Below are 12,305 nucleotides of genomic sequence, written 5' to 3' on the forward strand. Positions count from 1 at the left end.
TTGTAAATTTCTCATTCAACTCGTGAATCGAGACTGTTCATTTCGACAGCGTGTATTCTTTCGCTTCCAACAGCGGTCTGGTAGATTTCGAGAATATTTATTTAGAGTTGATTTTTTATATTATCATATCTAAATGTAAGATAGAGAATTTTCGTGCCTCTAATTTTGTGTGTGTTACTTTTGTTTATATTTCTTAAGAGTTTGCAAACACGGAACTACTTTTTAAGTCGCAAATACAAGGGCTGGAGTGAGTGAGTTGGGTTTAACCTCACTTTTAACCATATTCCAGTTATATCGCGGCGTGTCAGCTTAATGTGGGAGGAAAGCCCGAAGTGATGCAGGTCTAAGACGTTTACCACTTCGGTGAAACCCACGAGCACGGGTATGGTGCTGACAAATCTAGAAACATAATCGGGGCGAACCGGGATTCGAACCCACAGTCATAGGTTTCTGACGTGCCCAAGGGACGCAACTCTGCACAGCGAATCGCGGCGCCTTAGACGACTGGCCCACCCGTGCCCCCACAAGGGATGGAGAACGTCAGGGAGGGAGAACGTTCTCTTCAAGGTTTTATATTTGTAGTAAAACAATATAATTTGCCGGAAGTCAACAACGCAAAAAGTACATAATAAATAGGATATGTCATGTGTCGAGGGAAATATCATTTTTCTCTCACCTCGTGACGGGGGAAAAGAGGCCACTCGTGAAATTATCTCCTTCCCCCGTCACTCGATGAGAGAAACATGATATTTCACTCGACACATGACATATCGTTTTGGGACAACATAAATTATATGCTTTCAATGTCTGAATTATGTTCAGTGAAAGATTACAGTGTAAAAAAACTGCTTGAGCATTTACAGCGCCATACTTTGTTTTCCGGCTGTTGTCGGTGATTCCGTAATTTTAGATCGACAACCCACTCAAAACACTGGACTCAACCCATGCCGCTTCATATTTGCTAACGCAAAAGAGTTCGCGTTTTATTTAGTCATGGTAGAAACATACTGTGTTTTCAATGTAGAGTGGGTAACCTGTATATTTAACCGCGCACAGTCCAATCAATATCGCTTCACGAAATCAACATCCGTTTCGTAAACTTTGTGCTGATTACAGGATTGTACTGTCAACATATATATATTTTTAATTGAAGGTGCTCACGTGATTTTATGCATTTGGCGAAGTAAGACCCATTTTATTACAATAAAAATCTTGATTATCGATCAGATCGACTTGACTGGACACTGCCTTTTCTTTGAAGCAATTGCAAGTGGTATAACAGGTGGAATCTGATTGGTCAATAGGAGGGACATAGAAGGGACACAACTCGTAATAGCCACTGGTGGCGCAACGATCGAGCCCAGAAGTTCTCGCCTAGTTTGGCAAAGGGTGGAAACTGGACAGTTAATAAGCTCCCTTGCCTCAGGAAGATGCAGGTTACGTAGCTCTACATTGAAAACACAGTATGGCTATCTCCAAATTATACCATTTATAACAAAACATGTTATTTCTTTTTCAGCTACTTCTGGTTATTTCTTGCCTAAATGGTGGCCACTTCTTCAACTTCAGTAAATTTGTCCAAGGCAAATGGTACAGTTATGATAGACTTGGCGAAGTGCACTAAAACAACCGTCCTATGCAATCATTCAGACAAAATGCTTTGGATGTGAGGAAGATATGAAGGTTCGAAAAAATAAATTGTTGCACGATATTATAGAAACATCAAATTGTCGGTCCATAAGGCTTGCATGTTCTGACTGATGAAACAGGGGGCGGTCGGGTAGCCTAGTGGTTAAAGTGTTCGCTCGTCACGCCGAAGACCCGGGTTCGATTCCCGACATGGGTACAATGTGTGAACCCCATTTCTGGTGTCCCCCGCCGTGATATTGCTGGAATATTGCTAAAATTGGCGTAAAAACCAAACTCACTCACTCACTCACTCTGATGAAACACATTGGAGTGAGATATGTACAATTTTAGATTATCGTTATACCCAAGCTTCTTAGATAAATTCAAGTGTTTTGATTTTGCAAATCCGATCCGAGCAGAAATTACGATTCACATGCATCGGACGTGTATTCGTTATCATCCATACAGGCTACATCCCACACAGTAGTGTATGCTCAAAGCGCTACATCGTTAAAATCCTGACAAGTTTGTCAGTGTGCTCTCCGGAAGCATACAACCCAAGTTGCATATGAGACGCTGGGTGAACAGTCACAATACGATCTCATCCTACCGGGTACCCATTCGCTGCTGGCTGAACAGAGGCGTGTTTCAAACCATGTCGCTTGCCTGAGGAGACACCATACGGAACATATGTTTCAGTGTGGTTAGGACCGACGCTCTAGAAACTTTCAGGAGTCGAACTAGCAAGCAGGTTCCAACAAAATCAGTATTTGCCCTAAGTTGGTTGGTTTGTTGTTTAACGCCGCACTCAGCAATATTCCTGCTATTTGACGGCGGAGTAAGTTTTAAGTATGAATATATCCAACCATCATTTTGCGTAACATTGTTTATTTTTTCTTTGACAAAGATACACATAGTAACAGGGGCTAGTCATACAACTTGCTTGACAATGATGTCAGAATCTACACCGTCGCCTCAGTTGTAATAATGAATTCGCTCATCTACGAGAATCCAAAGAAGCCAAGAAAATCTGTAACAAAGGGGACACAGTTCTTAAACGTTTTTTCTCTACTTAACTTATATTTTGACCCAACAGGTGAGGTGAAATTGGGTTTAACGTCGCGTCCAAGATTATTGCACTTATATTGCGACGTGCATGTACGTGTGTGTGTTTGTGTGGCTGCTTGTACTAGTCCGGACTGATGCCGATTTATAGTGCTAGCTCACTGAGATACCATGCCGCAGTTTAACATGAATACCCCACTCAGACACAGTATACTGACTCCGAGTCGACCAGTCCTTGTTTTAGCCCCTTAATGCCGAGCGCCAGACAGGGTAACAACAAGTACCATCTTTTAACGTCTTTTGGTATGACGCGGCCGGGGATCGAACCCCGGACCTTCCGCTCTCTTTGACCCAACAGAGCTTGAGTGTCCTTCCACCCTATTAACTGTACGGCCGTGGTCCTCCCAAGTCATGTGTGTGTTTGTTTGTTGCACAATATTCAAGCTATATGACCGAGGCCTGTAAATAATCGAGTCTGGACCAGACACTCCTGAGGTTGATATTATGAGCAACTACCCACGCCATCGGTTTCTGTTGACGTCATCAACCTCACGAGCGTCACCACCCGATCCATTACGTCGACTAGAAATACAGAGAACACAATGTCTGACTTTGAGGTAGTGTAAATCAGGCAACTAAGCACGTGTATTCTTCCTGGAATCGCACGGCCATGTTCACTGAACTCCGTCTCTCCATATCCAAATATACGCTGAAGACGCAGGGACACCAGGGAACCAGCTCCATGTTAAAGTGCATCTACTACCTTGAAGTGGTAGCCCGTAGGAAGAAACACATTACTCAGTTCATGTAGATATGTTCTGTGATGACGCCTCCCAGGTTCCATATGTCCTCAATACGTCCAATGTCACGGCGGGGGACACAAGAAATCGGCTTCACAAATTTTACCCAAGTCGGGAATCGAACCTGGGTCTTCGGCGTGACGAGCGAACGCTTTAACAACTAGGCTACACGACCGCCCCATCATTGCCTGTAAACGAGACGTGAAACACATTTCGCCTCACCTCATGTAAGCTGAACTCCTTCTCTTCATATCAAAACAGAGACATCAGGATACCAGCTGGCTTTTAAAGTACGTCTCGAAATGATAACCCGTGGGAATAAAAGCATAATTTCAGTTCACTAGACGGCGTCACAGCATTCTCTGATGACGTCACTCTCAGTTGTATATATTTTTAATACGTGCCTCCGGCGATTCCACCGATGGTAGGCGTGGCAGAAGATCGAGGTCAGAGCTTCGCGAAAAGGCCGGTAGGAGGCAGTGTAAATTAGCACATTCCATAAACTGTTGGAAAATAGGGCAACAACACCAAATTTCAACCAGCCACTGATATCGTCCTCCTTCACGCCAATAATCAGCTGAATAATGCACACAAACACTGGCACATAAGATACACAGAACACACAAGCGGGCAAAAGTGCCATCAGAGAGATTTTAAGTCTTCGACGAAGATTGACGTTGCTAACGATCTTTAAGAAACAAAATACAATAACTCCAAATGTGCTCAAAGGCAGCACCAAGACGCCAGCCATTCGGCTCCCTATTCCAGATGTACTGTTGGTAAAAGCGGGAAGAGACATGGCCAAATGTGGATCGTATTCCGTGTCGATACCGGTCGATGTGATCAGTCCGATACGACACACGCCCAGGATAACCGTCAACACAACAGCTGCCAAGAACCTTTTGGTTGTTACAATATTCATGTACTTCAATGGCCATTCAATTGCTATGTACCGATCTAACTCAGCCAAGGCGATGTTAAATGTCGTCTGCCCCAACAGAAACATGTGTATACAGAAGGACACATTCTTCATGACATCGAAAGTAGACGAAGCGGCGGGAAAACGCAGACAGCATGTAAAACACTAATATGAGACAACCCATGAAGAAGTCACAAACACCCATGAAGGCTATCACCCACAACGTCGGCATATGAAGTTCACGGGTCCTCACCACGACGAATACAACGACGCTGTTTGCCGAGATCACCAGAATACCAACCACGAGGTACGTCCAACCCAAGACCGTTGCGTCTTCGGAACTTCCAATCACGTGGTTTGTAGAGTTTACATCCGGGTCTGCCATCGTCTTCTTCTCCTCCGAAAAGATATGAACCTCTCTTTGACAATAATCAATAACGATAAAATGTACTCTTTAAAACGGTCTCTGTGTCCGACACATTGAACACTGCTTTCCAGCAAATGTTGCCCTTAGTTGTACGAAGTGTATACCCAATGATCCCGCTTTAGATGAGTGTTCTTCTCTGACAGCTTGATCGGGGCTGATCAGTGCTGTAATGTGGATTCACCTTAGCGTGTTGATGAAAACTGCCAATAGCAGCACCAAGGAAGACACTGCCGCCTGACATGGAGACGGTAACAAGAGACGACGACCAATGAAACTGTTTGTTGGTCATCTAATGTAGATTCACCTTATCAAATACGAGACAGTTGTTCACACAAGGGAACGGGTTGTATCGATGACGTGAGACGTTTTATTGTTTTTGATGAAAACTGCCAATAGCAGCACCAAGGAAGACACTGCCTCTTGATATGGAGACGGTAACAAGAGACGACGGCCCATGAAACTGTATGTTGGTCATGTAATGTAGATTCACCTTAGCGTGTTGATGAAAACTGCCAATAGCAGCACCAAGGAAGACACTGCCTCTTGATATGGAGACGGTAACAAGAGACGACGACCAATGAAACTGTATGTTGGTCATGTAATGTAGATTCACCTTATCAAATACGAGACAGTTGTTCACACAAGGGAACTGGTTGTATCGATGACGTGAGACGTTTTATCTTTTTGTTGAAAACTGCTAATAGCAGCACCAAGGAAGACACTGCCGCCTGATATGGAGACGATAACAAGAGACGACGACCATTGAAACTGTATGTTGGTGATAATTATGTACTAATTATAGATATGCTGTTGAAATATAGGGATAAACAGTTGGGTCTATTCACTGCTATTGACCAGCATTTTCTAAAGCGACTAACAAGCTATTGTTCACAACAATGACGTGTCTCTTTCAACGACTCTATATTATCTGAAGAAAATTACTTTAAGTGAATGCACATTGCCTGAGTCATTTGCCGTAATGCCAACTGGAGTTTCCTTGGCAGCGTTGAATCATGAGTGATTAATAACCCATCGACATGTGACTTCAAGAACATCGTCTCGAAAATCTCAAGGTGTTACACGACTTATTTGCAACCTCTCATGTAACAGTTGATTTGATCACAACGAATGCTAATATTCATGAGAAAAATAGTTCTTTCCCAATCATTGTCAGTAGCGGGTTAGAATAGGTTCCAAATAAAACTTCGTTTGTCGATCGCGCCGACGAGATGTGGCCTGTGGTCTTTAAACATACTGTTTGTAATATCCGTTTTCACATCAGTTGGACGCAATGTATTTACATCAATCCGTGAAGGATGTATTAAATATATTTTTGACCAAGCACAATATAATAGAACAAGAATACAATCAGATTTAGATTGTTATGCATCACTGATGTTATTGTATGGCCTTGCCCTTAGCATCGATTATAGAAGCAGTTACTGCGAGAGTACCCGTGCCTCACAATTGCCATTGCTGTGATGGAAGCGAAAGTTATGTAGTAGTAGAAGTAGTAGTAGTAGTAGTAGTAGTAGTAGTAGTAGTAGTAGTAGTAGTAGTGGTTTATTCAGTTCAGTTGTATGGCCAGATGACCTATAGTACAGTTTTACGTGACAATGTAAGTGGTCACGTGAGAGTTGGGAATTATAAAACATGTTTGTAAACAGAGCAACAAATTTAAGGAGATGTACATTTCTCGTGTTTAGCAAATTTATTTTTGGACGAATGTTGGCAAAGCTATAATGAGGTAACTACCTTATTCTAAATCTAGAGTACTTAGGTTATATGAACAATAGGATACTCATCTTCAACAGAAGCTAAATTACATTGTGTACACAGAGTATCCGGGTTATCTATATTTTTGAATTTCCTTGATTTATTCACGTTAAAATTTTGTAATGTTACAGACAACTTTGAAGAGTTCGATCCTCTAGGCTACTGATGTAGGATTCTGGTTCAAATGGAGAAAGACCCGTGAAGATCCGGGGTAGAATAGGTCTTCAGCAACCCATGCTTGCAGTAAAATGTGACAATGCTCATCGAAAGAGGCAACTAACGGGATCGGGTGGTCAGCGTCGCTGACTTGGTTGATGCATGTCATCGTGTCCCAATGGATCGATGGTCATGATGTCAATCACTGGATTGTCTGGTCCAGTCTCAATTATTTACAGACCGCCGTCAAATAGCTGGAATATTGCCGGGTCCGCAAAACAACATAAAACAAAATCAAAGGGAAATACTTTAACTGCTCTGTAATAAGATAAAACAATAGGATTTGTAATTGCATCAGGTCTGGATGTACATATGTGTAAATCGTTGTCTTAATGTATATAACAATTGTTTATCATCACCGATGTCTTGTGCAATCCATACATGTGAAAATAGAACCGTATTTATTCTCCCAATTTCATCAGCATGGTATAACAATGATCTGGACATCTCATCATTCATCCTTAATGAGTTATCAAATATCTAACAACTGTCAACTGAATAGATAAATGCAGACAAGGACTTCCGGCCTCGCCAAGGGCAGCTTTTCAGCAGCAAACTTTCCAACTCCCACACATCACTTGACGTAGGCTGCAGGGACATACTGTATGTAACCACTGTCATCTGAGAAGAGACATGCATACAATAGCTTCCTGTCTTGCCGAAGGACAGCAGCACTCGTACCAACTCCCAGAAATACATTTAACTAGACTGCGTGAAGTTTTTCAATATTTTCTTGATATTTTATTCCCCACATTTTCCACCCGCATATAATAATATTGGTGAATTTTTTTGAAATATTTTACAGGCACAAGAACAATTTTAAAATCTTTAAATTGGAATAATGGCCTTTCCAGCTTGAGTTGAAAGATTCTGACACGTCCTTGACCACGTCCACGCCCATGCGAAGGATATTTGTAGTAGGTTGTAGTTTTCAGACGTTTACCAAGACAAGTCCATGCTTCATTTCGAGCATCCAGGTTAGGGTGGAAAAACTAGACTGGAATTTCTAGGCTCGATCGTAGCGGCACCAAGAGCGATTACGAGTTATCTCCCTTCTATGTCCCCACTATTGACCAATCAGATTACATATGACTTATGACTTGAATTTGCTTGACTCTCAAATGACTTGAATTTGCTTCAAACAAAATATCGCCGCCCGGTTAAGACGATCTGGTAGAAAATCAAGACTTTTATTGTTATAAAACGGGTTTTCCCTTGAGCACCCTCGTTAAAAACATCGAAAGATTTAGAAAATATCTCTCGACGCCCTGTTGACGGCATACATGCGCTGCTAATTCTGCAGTCGACCGAAATCTGCACGGCAGTCGCCATGTTGTTTACTAACCCAATGTCAATTTCGTCACGCGATTTTGATTGGACTATGCATAGACTCGTTAGTCCAGCCAAAATGTAACTCCATAAATGAAGCCTAGTTCGGTAAGGGTGGAAACTGGACTTTTAAGGCCAAGTTACTCCCTTGCCTCGGTAAGATGCATTTCGAGTATTGACAAAAACAATTGCATTGGGATTTTTCCAAATTTACGCGACCGGATGTAGTTTCATATATGTAGCTCATAAAGTCTCGTAAAAGTAGCTCAGTCTACTTGGGAATTTGACGAAGGACTTGAGCTGGGTCGTTCTACAGAAACTACAAAATGGTGAGTGAGTGAGTGGGTTTGGTTTAACGTAGCTTTGAACAGTATTTCAGTACTAGCGCTTAATGACGGAAGAAAGCCGAAAGAGATGCATGATATAGTCGGAATTATGCAATGGACTCTGAAGATTATAGAAAGGGTTTTGTCACTTTTATTTAAACGTTTACCGCTTAGGTGAAACGGGTATGGTGCAAAAGTTATAATTTAACGGATCTCGGATTCGAAACCACGAAACAAGGATTCTGGCACGCAGAAGGGACGTAACTGTTCACAGCGATATGCGGTGCCTTAGATGTCTGAATCACCCATGTCCCATGTTCCCAACTAAAATTGTTGGTCTTTAATCGACTTATTGAAAACAATTATTTGTGGTTTATAAGTGTCTTGTAGTCACTTCCCAATCAAGAAGAGATGCGGGCAGCATGTTGGCAACTGTTGGTTGTAGTCAAAACGGCCTCAAGTCTCAAAAGTCAAAACGGCCACAAAATAGTCAAAATGGCCACAATCCCATAGTCATAACGACCACAAAAAAATAATTCATAACGACCACAAAAAAAAAAAAAAAAATGTCCATGATAATAATATTAAATATTTAATTTGAACAGGATGCGTACAGAGTATACATGTAAGATGAATATCCAATGTGAGCCAGATGTGTACGGAGTATATATGTAAGATGTTGTTATTGATAACAAATGAATATCCAATGTGAGCAAGATCTGTACGGAGTATATATGTAAGATGGTGTTATTAATAACAAATGAATATCCAATGTGAGCAAGGTGTGTACGGAGTATATATGTAAGATGGTGTTGTTAAAAACAAATGAATATCCAATTTGAGCAAGATGTGTACGGAGTATATATGTAAGATGATGTTATTAATAACAAATGAATATCCAATGTGAGCAAGGTGTGTACGGAGTATATATGTAAGATGGTGTTGTTAAAAACAAATGAATATCCAATGTGAGCAAGATGTGTATGGAGTATATATGTAAGATGATGTTATTTATAACAAATGGATATCCAATGTGAGCAAGATGTGTATGGAGTATATATGTAAGATGTTGTTATTAATAACAAATGAATATCTAATTTGAGAAAGATGTGTATGGAGTATAAAATGTAAGATGATGTTGTTATTGATAACAAATGAATACCCAATGTGAGCAAGGTGTGTACAGACTATATATGTAAGATGATGTTGTTATTAATAATAAATGAATATCCAATGTGAGCAAGGTGTGTACAGACTATATATGTAAGATGATGTTGTTATTGATAACAAATGAATATCCAATGTGTGCAAGGTGTGTACAGAGTATATATGTAAGATGATGTTGTTATTAATAATAAATGAATATCCAATGTGAGCAAGGTGTGTACAGACTATATATGTAAGATGATGTTGTTATTAATAACACATGGATATCAAATGTGAGCAAGATGTGTACGGAGTAAAAAAGTAAGAAGATGTTATTTATAACAAACGAATATCCAATGTGAGCAAGGTGTGTAGGGAGTATATATGTAAGATGATGTTGTTAATAACAAATGAATATCCAATGTGAGCAAGGTGTGTACAGAGTATATATGTAAGATGATGTTGTTATTGATAACAAATGAATTTCCAATGTGAGCAAGGTGTGTACAGACTATATATGTAAGATGATGTTGTTATTAATAACAAATGAATATCCAATGTGAGCAAGGTGTGTACAGAGTATATATGTAAGATGATGTTGTTATTGATAACAAATGAATTTCCAATGTGAGCAAGGTGTGTACAGACTATATATGTAAGATGATGTTGTTATTAATAACAAATGAATATCTAATGTGTGCAAGGTGTGTACAGAGTATATATGTAAGATGATGTTGTTATTAATAATAAATGAATATCCAATGTGAGCAAGGTGTGTACAGACTATATATGTAAGATGATGTTGTTATTAATAACAAATGAATATCCAATGTGAGCAAGGTGTGTACAGACTATATATGTAAGATGATGTTGTTATTAATAACAAATGAATATCCAATGTGAGCAAGGTGTGTACAGACTATATATGTAAGATGATGTTGTTATTAAAACAAATGAATATCCAATGTGAGCAAGATGTGTACGGAGTATAAATGTAAGATGGTGTTATTAATAACAAATGAATATCCAATGTGAGCCAGATGTGTACGGAGTATAAATGTAAGATGATGTTGTTATTAATAACAAATGAATATCCAATGTGAGCAAGATGTGTACGGAGTATATATGTAAGATGATGTTGTTATTAATAACAAATGAATATCCAATGTGAGCAAGATGTGTACGGAGTAAAAAAGTAAGAAGATGTTATTTATAACAAACGAATATCCAATGTGAGCAAGGTGTGTAGGGAGTATATATGTAAGATGATGTTATTAATAACAAATGAATATCCAATGTGGGCAAGATCTGTACAGAGTATATATGTAAGATGATGTTATTAAAAAACAAATGAATATCCAATGTGAGAAAGATGTGTATGGAGTATATATGTAAGATGATGTTATTTATAACAAATGAATATCCAATGTGAGCAAGATGTGTACGGAGTATAAATGTAAGATGATGTTGTTATTAATAACAAATGAATATCCAATGTGAGCAAGGTGTGTACAGACTATATATGTAAGATGATGTTGTTATTAATAACAAATGAATATCTAATGTGTGCAAGGTGTGTACAGAGTATATATGTAAGATGATGTTGTTATTAATAATAAATGAATATCCAATGTGAGCAAGGTGTGTACAGAGTATATATGTAAGATGATGATATTACAATGTAATATCTTCCAGTAGAATTCACGTGTCAAAGTGTTCAGAACAGCCCTAGTGTTTAGAACAGCCCAAGTGTTTAGAACAGCCCCTTGGCAACAAGAAGAAATCTTTGCGGTCTGAGGCGATATAAGACCATCTGAGCTGCTTAAAATCATCTTCCCGAGGCAAGGGAGTTAACTGACTGTAAAAGTCCAGTTTCCCTTGCCGAACACAATTCAGTGATGGACATCACGAGCATCGATCCCCACAATTTGGATCGATGACTTGCATCAACCAAGTCAGCGAGCCTGACTACCCGATCCCGTTAGTCGCCCCTTAAGACAACTTTTACGGCAAGGATGGGATGCTGAAGACCTATTCTACCCCCGATCTCCACGGTCTATAATGAAAGAAGTTTAATTTACTATAGAAGGGTTATTGATGTAGTAGATGGATAGGACAGATAATTGATTGCATCTTGACCCATCATCACTTAAAATATGATGAAATAATTCAACAAGTATGCGTTGACAGTGTAAATATAAAACGTCAATATAAGAGAATAAACGATGCCGAAATAGATTCCGTTTGGCATAAAGGGCAAAATAGGGGTGATAATTCGATGAAAGGACAACTGAAAATTAGTGATGACACCGGCGGAAAGGGTAAGCATGTCCCACTCTGCTGGCAGAACCCGCACTCACGTTAATCCGTCAGATCACATGCTCCTCTGAGACATTGTGATATATAAATATATACTTTTCAAAACCGCGTTAAAATGGCTGTTTCAGTAATACACCTTCCATGTTAACAAATGAAGCATACTTGGTTGATGCATGTCATCGATCCCTATTGCGTGGATTGATGCTCATGATATCAACCACTGGATTGTCTGGTCCAGACTCGATTATTTAACGTGTTCGGGTATGGTGCTGACAAAGATAATCGGGGCGACCATACGTCTGTGCCGACGGGACACAACTCTGCACAACCAGTTGCGGCTCCTTGATCGACTG

The sequence above is a fragment of the Haliotis cracherodii genome, unplaced genomic scaffold, assembly GCF_022045235.1.
Source record: "Haliotis cracherodii isolate W230 unplaced genomic scaffold, xgHalCrac1.p SCAF_20, whole genome shotgun sequence".
NCBI classification, from domain to species: domain Eukaryota; kingdom Metazoa; phylum Mollusca; class Gastropoda; order Lepetellida; family Haliotidae; genus Haliotis; species Haliotis cracherodii.